This window comes from Amphibalanus amphitrite, unplaced genomic scaffold (assembly GCF_019059575.1).
Source record: "Amphibalanus amphitrite isolate SeventyFive unplaced genomic scaffold, NRLGWU_Aamphi_draft 000660F_arrow, whole genome shotgun sequence".
Classification (NCBI taxonomy): Eukaryota; Metazoa; Arthropoda; class Thecostraca; order Balanomorpha; family Balanidae; genus Amphibalanus; species Amphibalanus amphitrite.
This window is the reverse complement of record NW_024882154.1, coordinates 1-10,892: the sequence shown is the minus strand read 5'-3', so window position 1 is coordinate 10,892 and position 10,892 is coordinate 1. Positions and strand designations below refer to the sequence as shown.

Below are 10,892 nucleotides of genomic sequence, written 5' to 3'. Positions count from 1 at the left end.
CCCAACACTAGTCAGAAACGCAGCGATACCATTCAGCGTCCTTGGACATAAAAAGAAAATCATCTAAATACGCCAAACACCTGACGTTAAATCTCGACTCTACAAGTTCACTGAAAGCATCTGTTAGGTACTGCATCTCCGAAGGAGATGCAGTACCTAACTGCATCTCCTTCAGTACCTAATAATGCAGTACCTAATAATGGTACTGCATCTCTACCTAATAATGCAGGAGATGCAGTACCTAATAGGGCCCATTGGTAACAGAGAAAAGGTATAAGCACGTTTTACCATCATACAAAACACCAAAAGGACGTGTGGAACGTGCGCGAGGAATGTGATGAAATCCATCTTTTAAATCAATCTTGATACCGGTATAAAACCCCAAAACGATAACTCTAACGCATCCTCAATAGACGGCAAAGAGCACGGCCGGCGCGGCAAGAGGGGCGTAAGCACTGACAAATCGTATACCAGTCTGGCCACAGTCGCACTTTTTGGCACAGCAAAGTCTGTAGCAGGCCAACTAAACAGCGACTCGCTCGCGACCGGTGCCGACGGCGATGAAGATTCGTCGTCACCAGCGTCCTCCCGAGGCGCGCTGCCGACGGGGCACGCGCCACCGGCCCGCCAGCATCACCGTCGACCGATGCCGTCTTCAAAGAAGAGCCGCTCCCCTCAGTGGCGGCAGCAGAAGAGACCGCAGGCGGCGGGGACCCGGAGCAGGGCACAGAGACGGTGCCCCCCGCCGCGCCTCAAACGCCGAACTTTTAAGCCCGGTTGCCGGACGTCCCGGCGAGCCGGGCCCGCGGCGCGCGGCGGAGCGCGCAGGCTGGACGGCCAGGCGGGGCGCGGGCGTCGCCGGCTCCGCCGCCGGGTGAGCTCCGGGAATGATGATGGAGAATGATGGAAGGATGATGTTATGGAGCCGCGGATGCTGCTCCATGGCAGAAATCATCTCTGCAGCTGCGCCGTGCGGATGTTGGTGGCGAACGCCCTCTGGGCTCTGCGTCAGCTGGCTGGTGGCTTGCGCGCTCTGTGGGAGAGCAGGACAAGGTGTAAAATGCTGCTACGGGACACGTAAGCAGATGTAATACCTCTGCTCGAGCTACCATACGCAGATAAGACTAAAGTCTGTTCCATTTCAAGCTAGCAGCCGAAGTACCATGCTGTAAACAACACATGCTTTATGTGTGCATAGCTCCTACATTAACCCTCGCCCTGGCAGGGCATTTTTCATAACACGGCCTGGCAGGGGGGGGGTTGATGCGACCCCCCTCGCGATTGGCTCCTATGGCACCTAGAAACACCAAATTTGGTAGGTAGGTGGGACCCCTGGAGTTCTCGCCCCTATGCAAATTTGGTTGCTCTAGGTCAATATTTGGAGGTGTTTTGGGGGATATAAATGTAAAATTTTTGCTAAAAACAGGTCAAAAGTTTTTCGCTTATAACTTTTGATCCAATTAAGATAGAAAAAAAAAGAAAAGCACCAGTGAAATCAGCACGTCAAGGCGCGTCGAATGATATACCTTGTTGTTTGCTGAAGTGTACTTAAAGTTTTTCTTAATTTTTAAGTAAACTTTAATTAACTAATTAAGTTCAAGTTACCCAAATTGCATCATATCGCATATCATTCGATTCGGCTGATCACCAGGAACACAATGATACCATTTTTAAGCTCTAGCGTCATTATGTGCCAAGTTATTGGCAAAAACGTCATTTGACCTCAGTTGACCTCATTTGACCTGACCAATGGATAAGTACACCAAACAAAGAAGCACCAAGTGACCTGCTGGTAACTACTATGGTTTCAAAGCACAAAAGTGATGGAACGAAGCGGATATCTCCAGTATTTTCCGAATTTAGTATTTTCCCATAGGCTTAACATTACGACGTTATGACCTCTAACTGACCTCAGGTCAGTGACCTCAAAAACCCGAACTATATGTTATACAACTCGGTGAACTTAGCACATCCTGAAAGTTTGAAGGAAATCAGTCCAAAACAGTGAGTTGGACAGGTGCAAAAAGAAAATTGAAACTTGACCATGACCTTGTACCGGTTTTTCTGACCTGGTGACCTGACCAAGGTCACCCGGACTTGAAATTTTCAGGTCATATGTAAAAGGGTTGCCCCATAGGCTGTGCCAACTTTGCGCCGCCGTTTTTACGCTATCTTCGAAAAACCTTAGGGGGGGTGCATCAACCCCCCCCCCCCCCTGCCAGGGCGAGGGTTAAGAGACACATTATTGAACCAAGAAGCAACTTGGCGAAGCAACTTAGACCATAAGCTTGGTATGGAGCAGACTATATTTTTCTGTAGTCTGTTATATGGGTGTCCGTCAAAATTCGTGGAGATATGCTGTCCCACGATTTCAATAATGCCTCACGTCAATAAATGAGCTTATTTCAGCGTAATACGGGTCCGTACGCGAGATTTGGACATTTGATTGAAGAAAAAAATCATTGAAAAGGCAACAGCAAAGTGGCAAAAAAAAATTTGGACATCTTTCCAAAACCATGCTTTTGTGTGCCTATGTATTTTAGCTTGTCCCACAACCTGCGAAAAAAATCTACAGAGTTGCTGTGTAGTTATTTTTAGAGATAATTGAGCGTGAGGGAGCGTTGTGAATAGCAAAAACATTGAAATTTCTCTTCATGGTTCTTATTTTTTTGGTTATACAATTTAGCAATACTGCACAACGCAAAAACGTCTGTCCCACGGTTTTTGGCAAACTTTTTTCTGGGTCACGTTTTTTTCTGGGTCACGGTACTTAGCTCCTCATTCAAAGCATTACGGACCGGGTAAGCAGGGTCTGCAGACTTGCATATGGTCCTATCCCGCGAAGGCGCAGAGAGCGGGGGCGGAAACTGAAAACTGTCAGTTGGGCTGGGCGAACCCAGGGGAAATCATCTCCTGCGTGCAATAAGATTTCTTTATTCTGGGTCACACGCCCTTGTGGCTTGTGGCTGGTAAGTGTCGAAAAGAATCATAGTGTCGTGTTGCTGCGTGCTCAGGTACTCCAGATAAGATGTACTTGGAGATTAGTATTCGATAACAAACTTGCCATATTCGGAAAACTATAAAAACCATTCCCCTGGGTCACGCATTTTTTTCTTCTGGGTCACGAATTTTGGCGTGACCCAGGAAAAAAATCGTGACCCAGAAGAGAAATTCTGCCCACCTACATCATCAAGACATGCAAGTCTTTCCGCCTACGTGTGGAGAAGGTCATTGCCGATAAGGGGGTTATATAGCGCATGAGGTGAGTGAACGTATCTGGTTTGATAATGCGTGACCCAGGAGAATTTTTTGTTTTCTGGGTCACGGACCATTTTACGCGCATGCGCAATGACATTTTTTGAATAATTTCAACTGTGAACAGCCTAGGGTGCATGGTTTATGAAAAGGTAATGATTTCTAGGAAATCAGTTGTGGGACAAATATCGACCCAAATCTCCACGAATTTTGACGGGTACCCATATAATCAACACTTTGTTTTCTTTAGAAGGAAAATTACTCCTGGCTGGAACCAATCAGTTTCGTTACCCGCCTATCAGTACCTAGTCGTAAAGCAGACGTTGCTCTTCCCTGAACAGCTGAAGGCATTGTGACTGGTGGTAAGCTGGTAGCTTGTAGGTATTTAGGCTGTAGGCTGGTAGGTTGTCGGTTAGTAGGTAAGGTCAGGCCTGGTTAGATTATGTTCGTTATTTTCATCTGTCTTCATACAATGCCCGCCTTCAGCTCATTCAGCTGTTTGCAGGGAAGTGCAATGCCTGCTTTATGATTACTCTTTCTAGTATCTATAATTATCAGCATTCAAATATCATTTAATTTTCATGCAATAATCTTGCTGAGACAGGTTTAAACTCTAACCCCCTCCCTGTATAAAAAAACAGCAGTATGCACAGGTAACTTACTGATCACTTTCTGCGAACAGCCTGCTCCCAGCATTGCTGTTCCTTCCACGGATGCCTTCGTTTTGTGCTCCCAGCATACTGCATTGTGTTGACTGTGGAGAAATTTCAACAGCTTAGAAGGACCAACAAACATTTCTTTAGATATCTGCATGTTTGCTATGATGACAAGCTAGGATGCAATGTAGGTACCTACCAAATGATAACAATAGGTACCCATTAGTGATAAATTGTAACTAAAATTGACAAATATGTTGAAGGTTATGTTGACAACATCCTAATTTCTCAGTGCTGACATTACTATTTGGCTCCAGACTGGAAAAATTCACGTTATGCTGAATATGTCCTGCATAGTGGCATGATTGCGCCAAAACTTTCAGCGCATGTCAGGCGTAACTTCACATGCGCCGAATTCAGCGCATGTTGACGATTCACAAAAATGGTCCCAGGTTTGAGCAATGTCCCATACCAAGAAAGGCTGACAGAACTGAACTTACCTACACTCAAGTACAGAAGAACGCGCGGTGACCTAATAACATTGTATAAACTTATTACTGGGAAACTCAAGACGGAAGCTGATATGTTGCAATTTAAACCAGAAGCAAGACATACAAGAGGACACACGCTACGGATCGCAAAAGTTAGTGTAAAGAAACGAGTACGAAGGTCTTTCCTCACACATCGGGCATGTAACTTATGGAATAGCCTTCCAGAGAAAATTGTGAGGTCAAAATCAACTTTGCTGTTTAAAAGAAGAGTGGACGAGTTTTTGAAGAGTGAGAGGCTTAAATTGGAGTAAAAGCCACCGAATCGAGGAACTGGATGACAAAGCATTATAACCTTGAATTATCCCACGATCATCCTCACCCAGATCTGCCATATACCCACTCAATCAGTAAGGAGTAATGGAAGTTACAGGCAGTACGCCTTCTTCCGCATATACAAGACTTCAAGACTTCAAGACTTCATGTTGGCACCTGAAATTTACGGCGCAGGGCGGCTGCAGATTTTTTATTTTAGCGAAAGCCCTGTTGCCAAATTTAGTCGGTAGTCTGGTCAATTTAGCAGCAGATTTCCCCTGCGGACGGCTCTAGAGAGGATGTTATGCCAGATCGCCAGATGTGCAATGAATTTTCAGGTGCAATCCCACTACTATGCTGCGTCATATTCAGCAGAGCATTTATTTTATCTAGTCCGGGCTTTCCAATGTAAGAATCATGTTGACCCAGCAAAGTTATGGCTGACTATTTGACGATGACAATAACATGAGCCCATCCTCCACCCATATTTTGTCTGCTCCTACACCCATGTCAAAGAGCTAGCTAAGAAAAAATTATCATTTACAATGTCCATAGCAAACCATCCGCATGGGACATTTCGATTTGCTGAAAAACAAGACCAATACCACCATGACCCGACATCCATATCAATATCTAATTCATAAGCAGTACCTATTTCTGCAAGACTTTCTGAAAGGAAAAATACATATTCCCATATTTTTCTTACCTATGCCTTCGTACGGAAAAACAGAACTCATATTTCGCGTCGCCTCACTTCAAATTCTTGCCGGCCAAAATGTGTTTCAGTTTCTTCCGATCGAGGTCAGGTTCAAAAGCCACCATATGAAAGAAAAACTTCAAACGTCTCACAATGCTGAAGCCCATTTCCCACACTTTTTTTAAAAACCGACATACGGGATATAGGACTTCATAGTTTGTTTTTACCCTCTGAAATAATCTTTGGATACCATTTTGGACAATATCATTACACAAGAACATGAGAAAAAATAGCTAATCCATCGTATACCATTCCCGACCATGAATGCATGAAGGTTTTTTTGAACATGGTAAAAAAATCCAGTCGCCTTAGACATGATTCCTTTGTCATATTATTGCATTTTATTTGAAAAGTAAGGTTGTATGTTGATAATTAATATATGATTTTCAAAGAAACTGGCCATGTTTAATTTATTTTGCATTTAACTTCGTAAAACATTTAAAAATCATGGCTCATTTGGAATGGGTCTGGCCCATGTTAAACCCCATTTCCCACACTTTTTTGGAAAAAATGAACTACTGAATATATTAGTTTAAATTTTATTTTGACACTCCAAAATTCTTCTCTGATCTCGAAACAATCAAAGTTTCGACATATTTTTGCCAAAAGATAAGAAAACTAATGTTTCAAAGTTATCGATAAACGTAGAGATGCCGGTTTTCTTGAACTAAAAAAATGGCATCAAACTGAACTTTGGTCTCCGATTTCTCGCAAACGGGTTCGAATTTCGGAAAACCGACTTCAGTCTGGGACATAGGTGGCTCAGCTCTAGTGAAAACCGTTTTGTGAAAAAAAGGTGGCAGTCTACCTTTAACCCGGCAGTTGCTGGGGTATTTCGCCACCCACCGTTTGCTGGGGGGGGGGGGCGTTAAACGCCCCCAGCCGATAACTCGAGAACCAATAGGCGCAGCGAAACGCACGAGGCGGCAAACGAAAGAACGCGACAAGACGCTACAGATGAGTACTTTAAAGTTGAATTTTGAGGTCACAGGTCGGGTCAAGGTCAGGTCAAACACCTGAAATCGGGCTTTCAGTAGCATTGACTTCAGGACTTCGCAATGGGCGCCTCTCGTCATAAACGCTGTCAAAACGGTGCACAATCCATCATATAAGGCCTACAAGAGTGTCAGCTCCATGTAGGGGTCAGTCAAGCATAGGTCAGGGTCAAGGTCAGGTCAACCGGGTAGGCACATATCCCCGAAAATCAAAACTGATATTCGCAGCCTGTGACACATGTTTTATGGGTAATTTGGGGCGTAGAACACGATGTTGACATTCATTTTATCATATGTGTACGTGTTTGGCTCAAAAAGTTCAATTTAAGCAATTCATGTATCATGGTCGTCAAGTAGTCGCGAGAAATTGGCAAGATTCAGTTCAAGATTTTGGAAAATGCGGAACGATAATCAATAATCGAAGATAGCCATTTGATTGTTCATGGTATTGGCAGTTTAATGGCGTTTACGGCATGTCTGTATGTCTATTCTGTGATTTTATATGATTTTTTGAACATATGCCGTTTTTGGTCGAAAACTCAGAAATCATGACGTCACTAAAACCTCGATATCTCAACAATTTTCTGACCGAATTTTTTGAAACTTTGTCACAATAAACTTCAATCAATTCCCTACAGGTAATCAAATTTTGGCGCGCCTGCGGAGCGCCGTTTTTATGCTATGGCCAGGCGAAAAAAGTGGGGGCGTTTAACGCCCCCAGCAACTCGCGGGTTAAACAGCATTATCAAGGAAACTCATCAAGCTAATTATCATCTTTTAGACACAACGCTGCTTTTTCCAAAGCGAATTAGCCACTGACAAAAGCCAGGCGGCGAAACTTCATCCTAGCTGCCTTTCCGGCCACTGCACATCTGAAGGATTGTAGTGGGGTGGTAATATTATGATCTGTAGACTGCAGTGGTTTTATGCTAGGGCCATTCTGAGGTTCTCCAGTTACTGGGTGCTAGGTAGGTAAATATATCCCACATCAACATAAATAGCATCACCGCCACAGACAGGAGGGATGAGTTGTCTCAGTTTCTTAGCATAAATGACATCACAGTTTGCGCCTTAACAGAGACCAAGCTTGACGACAGCATTCCTAGCTCGATGTATTACTTAAATGGATATCACTCTCCTTTTACACGTCACAGGACTAGGAAGGGTGGAGGAGTCGCTCTGTACTGCCATGCTTCCCTGCCAATCAAACGATTAAACGAACTCGAACTTGGACACGAAGAGTGGATATGGGCAAAAGTAAAAATATCCAACATCACACTGATAATTTGCTGCCTCTACTTACCCCCAAATCAAACAGCTGACAGACTGAATAACTTTCTCGAACACTTGACGGAGAGCGTTTGCCTCGCGCAGTGTCACTCACCGACTGCTATTTTAATTTTAGGTGACTTTAATGCAGGGAACATTTACCTTAACCACGACACACAGTACACGCATAGCGGTTTATCTCCTTTTGACCATCAACTGTACCGTACTGCCGAAACTCTTGACCTAGAACAGATCATCCACCAACCTACTAGAATCACCGAAAACACACAAAATATTCGAGACTTGATATTCACTAATAACGCACAAATAATATCAAGCAGTGGAACCATGTCATCATTTTCAAACCTTGATCATTTTCCTGTAACCGTATCCATCAAAGCATCAAACCCATCAAACATGAGCAATGACACACACAAGCTTATTTGGGACTATTCGAAACTTGACTCAGAACTTTTAACGCGATTATTAATTGACGTTGACTGGGATGACATTTAGATCATGACGTAAACGAGGCGACCGAAAGATTCATTAATGTTTTGCTAGATGCCGCTGAGAAAGCTATCCCTCGTAAAACTATTCACATTAAACCCTGTCAAAAACCTTGGCTGTCAACTGAACTTAGCAAAAATATAAGGAAACGCGACAGACTTTTTAAACAAGCAAAACGATCTAACACAAATTACGACTGGAATCGCTGGAAATATCAAAGGAACGTAGTGACATCATTAAACAGGGAAATGAAGAGACAGCATATAGAGAAACAGGTTCGTAAGCTTTTAACTCATAGACGAGACCCTTACAAATATCACCAGACGTTACGTGAAATAACAGGACGCAAGAAGATCGATACCATCCCACCATTTGAAGGAAAAGACGGAGAAATACTAACTGACAACTACACAAAGGCTACTCTTTTAAACGAATTCTTCGCCAAACAAACTAAAACTGACAGCAATGGGACGCTCTCGCAGACAGCACTCCGGAGAAGAGCTACTACGCCGGTGCCCACTCTAAGCAAAATTACAACATCTGAAAGAGAAGTTCTCCAAATTCTAAATTCCCTAGATGCTAACAAATCCACTGGCCCAGACAACATCCCTGTGAAGCTTTTAAAATTAACCGCTATCTTAATTGCGTCTCCTTTGTCAAAGCTATATAACAAATCACTAGCGTTAGGCGTTTATCCTTCCAAATTCAAAGAGGCTAATATCAAACCAATATTTAAAAACAAAGGTTCCCCATCCGAACCAACAAACTACCGCCCTATAAGTCTCCTATCTTCCTTGTCCAAGGTCTTTGAAAAAGTAGTTCACAAACATATTTATGCACATCTTTCTCATCATAATCTCTTGACAGATAAACAGAGTGGGTACCGGCGAGGCCACAGTGCAGAACAGCAATTATTATACTTGACACATAGTTTATACAAAGCAATGGACTCAGGAAGCGATTTTACTGCCATTTACCTAGATATTTCAAAATACTTCGACAAAATTTGGCACGAGGGACTTTTGTACAAATGTAGACATGAATTTGGCATCATTGACTCACTTTATGACTGGCTAAAATCATACCTATCCGACAGACGACAACGAGTCCAGATCGGCGACACTTATTCAAAAACGGAAATTATCAATGCTGGATGCCCACAGGGTTCGGTGTTGGGTCCTCTCTTGGCACTTATTTACCTTAATAACCTCTCTACTAAGACACAAAACGACATTTTATTTTTCGCAGACGACGTATCGCTTTATGCATCCCATACAAAGCATAATTTGAATGTAGCGCAAACATCATTACAAAACGATCTTAACGAAATACAAAAATACGGAGAAGAATGGGCGATAACTTTCAACATTAGCAAAACAATACAACAGACATTTTCACGCAGTCAGCAAAACACACCACCTGCTCTTACATTTGGGGACGATATAATACCTATCCACGAAAATCACGCTCATCTTGGAATGACCTTTTCAAAAGACTTACGATTTCATCAGCATATCAATGAAATTTGCAAAAAGGTAAACAGAACCCTGAACCCATTGTATTCCATTGCTCCGTACATCCCCAGGGAAATTTTAGATCAAATTTACAAAACATACACGAGACCACATTTTGACTTTTACGACACTGTTTATGACGGACATATTACGCTCCAGGACGCACAGAGACTTGAAGTTTTACAAAACAGAGCTGCTCGTCTTGTGACTGGCACCTTATTTAGAACACCGACCGACAAGTTGTTGAGAGATTTAGGCTGGGACAAGTTAAAAACAAGAAGAAAGATACACAAAATAACATTATACCACACACTCAACAACCGCATGCAAAACACACCCAGCTATATCCGATCAATCATACCGGACACCCGCTCACAAAGGACAGGAAGAGACTTGCGAAATCACAGCAACCACACAATCCAACCACACCGCACCGCATCCTACCAATCCTCGTTCTTTCTATCAACAGCTAAAACATGGAACCACCTCCCAGAATCATTAAGATCCTTGTCTCAAACATCCTTCAAAAAAGAAATCCTTCAGCGACTAGGGGTGCCCAAACCCCCAGACTACTACAAAATTGGCTCTAAGACCGGAAATATTTTACATACCCGATTAAGAACTGATATGTCTTGCTTAAACTCACATCTATTTCAAATAAACAAAACAGATACGCCTGAATGTTCTTGTGGTCATTTCAAAGAAGATGTACGTCACTACGTACTATTCTGCCAAAATTATGATGCCCAAAGAAAAGAACTAATCGATAACGCTTCTCGTATTCTCGGAGAGAATTTTGCAAACTATTCACCTGACCGGAAATTCAACATGCTAATTCACGGAGATCGCTTGAGTGGCGAGGGCAGTCGTGATATGGCATACATCTTCCAAACCTTTTAACTAAAACAAGCAGATTTTCGAAGTAATCAAATGATTTATTCAAAATTTCATCATGCGATCCCGTGAGCTAGGCGGCTGTTGGAACCATCAAAATTTACCGCTCATGAGCGACTGGCCAGCGGCGGCGGCGGTTGTTTCACATGTTTTATCTTATGTTTCAGAGTGGTGCCTCGAGTCAAGCGATTGCGCTTTTGCACCACTCTGCTATCACGCTTATGTTGTTAATTATTGTA

At 43.0% G+C, this 10,892-nt stretch overlaps 1 long non-coding RNA gene across 1 annotated transcript; it reads right to left on the bottom strand.

Moving 5' to 3' along the window:
* Window positions 1-835: 835 nt before the first annotated feature.
* LOC122364176 lies at window positions 836-5,458 on the bottom strand. Its single transcript, XR_006253500.1, has 3 exons — window positions 5,421-5,458; window positions 3,918-4,009; window positions 836-1,033 (listed from the first exon to the last, which is right to left on the bottom strand). It is a non-coding gene; the product is annotated as an uncharacterized LOC122364176 (long non-coding RNA).
* Window positions 5,459-10,892: the final 5,434 nt, after the last annotated feature.